This window comes from Hyla sarda, chromosome 5 (genome assembly GCF_029499605.1).
Source record: "Hyla sarda isolate aHylSar1 chromosome 5, aHylSar1.hap1, whole genome shotgun sequence".
Classification (NCBI taxonomy): Eukaryota; Metazoa; Chordata; class Amphibia; order Anura; family Hylidae; genus Hyla; species Hyla sarda.
Genome location: NC_079193.1, coordinates 24,871,007 through 24,881,077, shown reverse-complemented (window position 1 = coordinate 24,881,077; position 10,071 = coordinate 24,871,007).

Below are 10,071 nucleotides of genomic sequence, written 5' to 3'. Positions count from 1 at the left end.
TGTAGTATTCAGCAGCTAATAAGTACAGGAAGGATTAAGATTTTTTAATAGAAGTAATTTACAAATCTGTTTAACTTTCCGGAGCCAGTTGATTTAAAAGAAAAAAGGTTTTCACCGGAGTACCCCTTTAAGTTGGTAAGGAGCTCATGGTAGTGACAGGGGCCATACATTTCCAGGCGGACATTTTGGCAGACAGCTGGCACCGGCAGAACAGGCCAGCTCTAGGACCGCTCGTATATGCATCGTCTCCATAGATGGCAATGCTCTTTCGTACAGATTTTGCTGAAAGAATTGACATGAGCAGCAATTTTTCCCCCGGATTCCGCTTGGAAATTCGGCCATGTGAAAAAGACCTAATACTATATTTCTGCATAACTATGAAGACATAAACCATGTTCACATGCATGTGACTTTTGCTGAAGACTTCAGTTTGTAGAGCCGCATACATCCACAATGTGGGTCCACACCTTCCCTTGTGACATCATACTGGGTGAACGCAAACTCCATGTGAACTGCGACCATCCACTGGCCCTAGGGTCACCACACTGTATGGGTTACAAACCGCAAATGAACCATGAGACAAAAAAAAACCCAGCAACTAAATAAATTCAAGTTTCTGATTAACGAAATTACCAATTAAAAGGAAAAGTACAATAAACACATTTTTTGTAACTGATTTTTACTTTACAACCAATTTTTTGTAGTAAAAATACACGGGTTTTGTTTTCCTCAAACTCTTAATGACAAGTAAAGTAAAGTTATTTTGTCAATTACGGTAAAAAAAAATTTAACTGGCAGAATTGAATTTTCTTCATTATAAAAAAAATGATATAAATTAAACATTAACATATGACTACCACATGAACATTTTTAAAAGAATCTATAACTTAATACACATAAAACAAGTCCTAAACAGTAAACTGTGAGGCAAAAAGAAAAAATATCCTGTGGTTGGTCAAAGAGAAGTCCTTCCAACAATACTTATCCACAGGATAGCGAATAAGTATATGACCTCTGGGACCCCCAATGATCTTGACAGAGAGGGTTCCAAGTCTCTTGGAATGGAGCAGCGGTCAGACATGTGCACTACCACTCCATTCATCCATTGACTGTCTATAGTACAGAGCTCCGCTATCTTCGGCAGACCCATAAACAATGGTGAGCACATGACTTCAGGTATAGTAGTGAGACCACCCTACAGATGGAAGACTTGGGCCAGTGTTCTTGAGATCTCTTGTGGTTCTTGGGGTTGGACCTCCTACTCTTATTCCCTATCATGTGGCTATGTGTTGTTGGTGGAACAACCCCTTTGAGTCCAAAATTGGCTCAGTCCTTAGAGCACCTTTTTAAGCTCGGGGCTCAACTTGCAGTAACAGTTTTACACCTGTATGTAGGACCCTTATATGCATGACCTCCCTGTAGGTAAAACCCCCTTGTTGGTAGCTTCCCCCCCGAATATAGGGCCCAATGTAGTTAGCTTTCCCCCTGTAGGTAGCTTTACCACTTTCTATAGGCTCCCTGTGGTTAGCTTGCCCCCTGTAGGTAGCTTTCTTCCTGTATATAAGCCCCTGTGTAGTAAGCTTGCCCCCTGTAGATAGCTTCCCCCTCTAGTTAGCTTTTCACCTATAGGAAGGACCCCCCCACACACACACACACACACACACACACAGAGAACAAAAACACATACTCACCTTGATTCCCCCACAGTTATCAATGCCTCCTCCAGCTTCTTTCTGCGGCCACTAGAGGTTGCAAGAGGCTTCGCTTCCTACAGGACATGCTCGATGACGCCATAATACACGCGTGACATCTTCGGCCTCCGGTGGCTGCAGGCAGAGTCACTAGAGGTCCAACGCCCCTGGAGACCTCAGAGCTAGGACGGGCTAGGATGGTGATAGTCCACAGGGGTCCTAGCATGTCCCATTGCCATCTTACCCACCAAACTGCCGCAGCACACCGGTTTGTAACCACTACCTTAGAGGGTTAATCAGCATTTTGAACTTAAAAAACATGATAGGGCCGGGTTCACACCACGTTTTTGCAATACAGTTCCCATATACGTTTTCAATTTGAAAACCGTACCCAACCGTATTGAAAACCGTATGCATTGTCTCTCCATTGAAAACCGTATGCCAAAGGATGCATCCAGTTGTGTACGCTTTGCAACTTGTAAGTTTTTTTTTGTCCATTTACTTCCAGTACCCAAAACCGTAGCCTTATTATAGATTTTGGTCCGGGTGAAAAACCGCATTGAAACGTATACGTATACGTCAATGGGAACCGTACAGAACTGTATGTGCGTACGGTTCCATCCGGTTTTCACCATACGGTTTTTGACTTTGCACAGTTTTTTTCTTGGAATTTCAATCAAACAAGTGAAACTTTATTCATAATGGAGTGAAAAGTTAAAAACGTATACTTTTTTTCTTAAAAAACGGATGCAACCGGATATCATTTTTCAAACTGTATACGGATTAAAATTTGTACACACGTTTTGATACAGTTTAGTCCTGTTTTGAGGAATCCGTTTTTTTATCAAAAACCTGATCCGGGAACTGTATTGCAAAAACGTGGTGTGAATGCAGCCTAATAAAGGTCAGAAGGCCTTATAGGACTAAAACTGCATCAGTATTAAAGGGGTACTCCCGTGGAAAACTTTTTTTTTTAAATCATCTGGTGCCCGAAAGTTTAAACAGATTTGTAAATCACTTCTATTAAAAATTCTTAATCCTTCCAATACTTTTTAGGGGCTGTATACTAAAGAGAAATACAAAAAAGAAATGCATTTCCTCTGATGTCATGACCACAGTGCTCTCTGCTGACCTCTGCTGTCCATTTTAGGAACTGTCCAGAGCAGCATATGTTTGCTATGGGGATTTTCTCCTGCTCCTGACAGTTCCTAAAATGGACAGCAGAGAACTCTGTGGTTATGACATCACAGGAAATGCATTTCTTTTTGGATTTCTCTTTAGTATACAGCCCCTAAAAAGTACTGGAAGGATTAAGATTTTTTTTTATAGAATTGATTTACATCTGTTTGTAAAAAAAGAATAAAAAAATAAAGTTTTCCACTGGAGTACCCCTTTAATTGTCTTTTATTGGCTTGTACTTCAAATATTTAGCATCAAACATAAAAAATAACCCATGCAGTAGGCATTGACCTCACAAGATGATCCTGACTGACCCATGGCGTGGCCCAAAAAATTCCCACCAAGGAGATTCCCGTAAAGAATCAAATCCCTTCGTCCCATAATCTGCTCCACACTGCTCGGAATGTACAAGGCCTCAAGATGCCTGTTGTCTCATTACCGGGAAGCCCGCCAGATAGCTGCCACTTCATTAGAAGTTGATCAAACCCTCTTGTGTATATAAAAAAAAAAGTCCCCCTCAAAATAATGCCCCACCATGAAAACAAGTCCTACTTCTGAAGTGGCGGTTGCTAGGACCACTTTTCCATTTCCTTAGAGTTTTATAGTATATTTTATTCTTTCCATTTCATTTTGTGAGCCGGAGCCAATAGTTACAGCCTCCCGGCCAAGCATTCATTAAAGGGGTTATCCAGGAAAAAACTTTTTTTTATATATATCAACTGGCTCCAGAAAGTTAAACAGATTTGTAAATTACTTCTATTAAAAAATCTTAATCCTTTCAGTACTTATGAGCTTCTGAAGTTAAGGTTGTTCTTTTCTGTCTAAATCCTCTCTGATGACACCTGTCTCGCGAAACGCCCAGTTTTGAAGCAAATCTCCATAGCAAACCTCTTCTAAACTGGGTGGTTCCCAAGACAGGTGTCATCAGAGAGGATTTAGACAGAAAAGAACAACCTTAACTTCAGAAGCTCATAAGTACTGAAAGGATTAAGATTTTTTAACCCCTTAAGGACCGGGCCATTTTACACCTTAGGACCGGAGCGTTTTTTGCAATTCTGACCACTGTCACTTTAAACATTAGAAACATGAGCTTCTGAAGTTAAGGTTGTTCTTTTCTGTCTAAGTGCTCTCTGATGACACGTGTCTCGGGAAACGCCCAGTTTAGAAGAGGTTTGCTATGGGAATTTTCTTCTAAACTGGGCGGTTCCCGAGACAGGTGTCATCAGAGATTACTTAGACAGAAAAGAACAACCTTAACTTCAGAAGCTCATAAGTACTGAAAGGATTAAGATTTTTTAATAGAAGTAATTTACAAATCTGTTTAACTTTCTGGAACCAGTTGATATATATATATATATATATATATATATATATATATATATATATATAAAAAAGAGTTTTTTCCTGGAATACCCCTTTAAGGGGGTTTTTATAAGAAAATAGATTTATAGCCCTAAAATAGTCACCAAAGGCAAAGTCCTGCCAGAGGAAGAGACTTAGATTCCTACCGGCCCCAGACTGGCAATTAAAAGCAATGTGATCTTATTTATTTTGGGAAAGGTTTGGCTCCTGGATGTGTCATTGTGACAGCGCTGGAAGCGGAGATGAAGCCTCAGATCCCCGGATCAGACAGTATCATATCATTCCATGTAATTCATAGTCTGTCGCATCACCAAATACCATGAGTAATGTGGGAAGGAGACCGTTTCTGTGGGCACAAATGTAATTTTTTTTTTAGATATATTTAGAAAAAAGAAATTCCGCTGCCAATTGGCAGCGGAATTTCTTTTTTCTAAATATATCTAAAAAATAAATAGATTCAGATTTAATTTTTCAATTTTATCACATAGGTTAAAGGGTGGAAAATTATTATTATTATTTTTTTTTTTGTTAAATGAACTGGTGCCAGAAAGTTAAACAGATGTGTAAATCACTTCTATTAAAAAAATCTTAATCCTTCCAGTACTTTTTAGGGGCTGTATCCAACAGAGGAAATGCTTTTCTTTTTGGATTTCTCTTCTGTCACGACCACAGTGCTCTCTGCTGCCCTCTCCTGTCCATTTTAGGAACTGTCCAGAGGAGGAGACAATCCCCCTAGCAAACATATGCTGCTCTGGACAGTTCCTAAAATGGACAGCAGAGGTCAGCAGAGAGCACTGTGGTCGTGACAGAAGAGAAATCCAAAAGGAAAAGCATTTCCTCTGTAGTATACAGCCGCTAATAATTACTGGAAGGGTTAAGATTTTTTTTTAATAGAAGTCATTTACAAATCTGTTTAACTTTCTGGCACCAGTTGATTTAAAAAAATAAATAAATAAATAAAAGATTTTCACGGGAGTACCCCTTTAATGTGTAATATTTTATGTTGCAGAGATATTGGTATGTACATAAATTTAATGGTTATTTAGTTGATTTATGACCGGATTTACGCGGCGGGGTATTTCCAGAACACAAGCTGTGCAGGTGATGGGACAGATGTGGCACCAATTGGGGTATTATGTAACAGTTGGCACAAGTCACAATGGCGTATTATTTTTATAGTTGCTATAGTGACGGTATCATCAAATTACTTTATGTGATATAGTGTGATCTTTACTCACGTTATCTTGGATTTTAGGCTGGGTCCACACAGTATTTGGATCATTACTTTAAAGGGGTACTCCGCCCCTAGACATCTTATCCCCTATCCAAAGGATAGGGGATAAGATGTCAGATCGCCGGGGTCCCGCTGCTGGGGACCCCGGGGATCGCTGCTGCAGCACCCCGCTATCATTACTGCGCAGCGCGAGATCGCTCTGTGCGTAATGACGGGCGATACAGGAGCCGGAGCATCGTTACGTCACGGCTCCGCCCCTCGTTACGTCACGGCCCGCCCCCGTCAATACAAGTCTATGGGAGGGGGCGTGGCAGTTGTCACGGCCCCCTGCCATAGACTTGCATTAAGGGGACGGGCCGTGATGTCATGAGGGGTGGAGCCATGACGTAACGATGCTCCGGCTCCTGTATCGCCCATCATTACGCACAGAGCGAACTCGCTCTGTGCTGTAATGATAGCGGGGTGCCGCAGCGGCGATCCCCGGGGTCCCCAGCAGCGGGACCGCGGCGATATGACATCTTATCCCCTATCCTTTGGATAGGGGATAAGATGCCAGGGGCGGAGTACCCCTTTAAGGCAAAATCTTTTGTGGGTCCAAAACGTAGAAAAAGGTGCAGATCTTTCCATTAAAGTTGTTTTTTTTTCCGTGTTAGTTCCACTCCTGGTTTTGGCTAAAAATACTGACCAAAATACTACGTGTGAACCAAGACTTTTTATATCGTTTTTAAGGTTGAAAAAAGACAAGAGTCCATCAAGTTCAACCGAAGACTCTACTGTGTTTCTCCAGAAGAAGGCAAAAAACCCCAATGAAGCTGATGCCAATTGCCCCAAGACAGAGGAAAAATTCCTTCCCGACTATAATATGGAATCAGAATAAATCCCTGGATCCACATTCTATCCAAATAAATCTGTTTCCCATAAACTGTAATATTATTACTCTCTAGAAAAACATCCAGGCCCCCCTTGAACTTGTTTATTGAGTCAGACATCACAACATCATGTGGCAGAGAGTTCCATAGTCTCACTGCTCTTACAGTAAAGAATCCCTGTCTGTGATGATGGTGAAACCTTCTTTCCTCTAAAAGTAGAGGACGCCCCCTTTTCATGGTTACCGGCCTAGGTATAAAAAGATCACTAGAAAGATCTCTATATTGTCCATTCAAACTAAATAACCCCAAGTGATAACCGGTCTTGGTCCTGTAATCCTCCCATGTCATTAATTATCTTTGTCGCCCTTCTCTGCACCCTTTTGTGTTACATAACTTCATATTTTACAACCAGTGTTTTTTTGTCAATAGGAGGCGCCAAGGATCGTGTCCAAACTTCCTTCTCCTGTGCACAGAGTCATTTGCAATACATTAGGACAGTCTAGTGTGACACCACTCGCAATAGTGTGGTGGCCCAGTACAGGAGTTGCACCCCAGTACTCAAGCTGTCCTGTCAGGCAGCCTCCATACAGTGTCCCCTGGGCCCCCTTACACCTGTCCCCTTGTATATTTATCTCTATGCCGATGTTATACAGTATAATGTACATATAATGTGTTATAGCTTTAAGACCTGTTGTCATGTGATTGTAACCCAGTGAGGTATCAGTGACCATGTGACCTAAGGGTGACCTATGGGACCCCTCAGAGTCTCCCCCATATAAGCCCTGGGTGAAGCCTCTGCTCTCTCTCTTAGTCTTTGCTGAGGAACAGTGAGGTCAAGTCCTAGATGTGTCTGGAGTCCAGAGGAGGCCTAAAGTCAGTCAAGCTGCCACGTATTCTCCATTGCCCCACAGGTCAAGTCAAAGCCTGGTAAGCTACAGAAAGGGAGTCATAGTCTGTCATAGTCAAGTCAGTCCAAGTTGCCCTGTCTCAAGTCAGCGTGGCTCTGCATCAAAATTGTGCAAGTCCACTATAAGTCCCAGTAATCTCTAAGGTCTCTGAAGTCACTGGTCACCTCCATGGGCCTAGTCAAGCTGCATAGACTGTTACATCTGACTGACTCAGTAAAGCTGCCGTTGTTCCGTAACTTGGCATCGGAGTCAATATTTGCCCCCGTGCCTAGCCCAGGATCCAGCGGTATACCTTCGGGAGGTGTAGAGGATAAACCACGCCCTGGCGTCACGAACACAAGCGGTTAATGCCATCTGCCCCTAGGGTAATTCCATCTGCCCTGCATCTCACCACAATAGTTTTGTGGAATGGGTCACGTTGGGCAATGTAGCTTTGCAGCCTTGTCAGAGATCACTGGCATGAGAAGATCCCACAGATGATCTGTGTCCCTAAGATGGGCTATAGGAGGTGCACTGCAGTATGCAAAAAAGTTGGAGCTGGGTGTAGTAAATGATGTTGAGTGTATAAGACAGGTAGACGACACCGGATGGACTGTAACAACAATCTCTCCTTGACTTCTTCTTGGCTGAAAGGTCAAATTTCTGCCACAATCAATGCAATACACCAGTGGTCTTCAACCTGTGGACCTCCAGATGTTGCAAAACTACAACTCCCAGCATGTTCTCATCTGCAGGGGTGTAGACTGACGGTTGTTGTATCTTTAAAGGGGTACTCCGGTGAAAACCTTTTTACTTTTAAATCAACTGGTGCCAGAAAGTTAAACATATTTGTAAATTACTTCTATTAAAAAAATCTTAATCCTTCCAGTACGTATTAGCTGCTGAATGCTACAGAGGAAATTCCTTTCTTTTTGGAACACTGATGACATCACGAGCACAGTGCTCTCTGCTAACATCTCTGTCCATTTTAGCAACCATGCATAGCAGATGTATGCTAAAGGCAGCATGGTGGCTCAGTGGTTAGCACTGCTGCCTTGCAGTGCTGGGGACTTGGGTTCAAATCCCACTAAAGACAACAATAAATAAAGGATTATTATTATTATAATAACGTCAGAAGAGAGAACTGTGGTCGTGATGTCATCACTGGCTCAACTGGCTCCAGAAAGTTAAGCAGATTTGTAAATTACTTCTATTAAAAAATCTTAATCCTTCCAATAGTTATCAGCTTCTGAAGTTGAGTTGTTGTTTCCTGTCTAACTGCTCTCTGATGACTCACGTCCCAGGAGCTGTCCAGCTCCTATGGGGATATTCTCCCATCATGCAAGTGATATTCTCCCATCATGCACAGCTCCCGGGACGCGACATCATCATTGAGCAGTTAGACAGAAAACTTCAGAAGCTAATAACTATTGGAAGGATTAAGATTTTTTAATAGAAGTAATTTACAAATCTGTTTAACTTTCCGGAGCCAGTTGATATATAAAAAAAGTTTTTGCCTGGAATGCCCCTTTAAGGTTGTTCTTTTCTGTCTAAATCCTCTCTGATGACACCTGTCTCGGGAAACGCCCAGTTTAGAAGCAAATCCCCATAGCAAACCTCTTCTAAATTGGGCGTTTCCCGAGACACATGTCATCAAAGAGGATTTAGACAGAAAAGAACAACCTTCACTTCAGAAGCTCATAAGTACTGAAAGGATTAAGATTTTTTAATAGAAGTAATTTACAAATCTGTTTAACTTTCTGGAGCTAGTTGATATATATAAAAAAAAGTTTTTCCTGGAACACCCCTTTAATCTATCCAGTACTTATCAGTTGCTGTATGCTCCACAGGAAGTTCTTTTCTTTTTAAATTTATTTTCTGTCTGACCACAGTGCTCTCTGCTGACACCTCTGTCCATGTCAGGAACTGTCCAGAGCAGGAGCAAATCCCCATAGCAAATCTATCCTGCTCTGGACAGTTCCTGATACGGCAGCAGGTGTCAGCAGAGAGCACTGTGGACAAGACAAAAAATAAATTAAAAAATAAAAGAATTTCCTCTGTAGCATACAGCTTCCAAAAAGTACTGGAAGGGTAAAGATTTTTTAATAGAAGTCATTTACAAATCTGTTTAACTTTCTGGCACCAGTTGATTTAAAAAAAAAAAAATCACCGGAGTACCCATTTAAGCCTAAAATTCTCAGTCTTCTTGCTCAGCCACAAAGTAGGGGTTGAGGTTATTCACAGCCCTAATTGGCAATTCTTCTCCGAAGCGGCACAAGTTGCTCAGCTGATTCGCTCTTGGCAGAATACTTGTTACTTGTAGCTCAACTTTCTACAGTTCTCATCTGCAGGGGGCAGGGGTGTATTCTGACAGTTGTGGCCTCTTTAGCTACTTTTATATGACCCGGCCCGGCCAGAAGCCCCTCAGGTCCTGATTTGCAACAAGGCCCTTGTACCCACAGACTTATCCTTGCTGACTAGCAGTAACTTGGTAGTTAGGAACCCCTAAAACTGGACTGGAAATCCCCAGCTTTTTGCCATTCTATCTTGTGATTTAGGCCCATGTGACAGCCCAGATGAAATACTAGGAAACCATTGTAGTGGGACACTGCACTGTGATGTATGGTCCCATGTGTCATCAGCTAAAGCATTGTACCATAGACTTTATGGTAGTACCCAGAAATCACAGGGCCTCATAGCAATACTTAGAATAGGTCAAACTCCCCACTGTCACCATTATCAATCCCTGGGGTATCAAGACCATTTTGACATTAAAAAAAAAAGAGTTGTCCTATTTACAAAAATCCATTTTCATATACCCTGTTTTGATATTCTGATTTAATATAGAG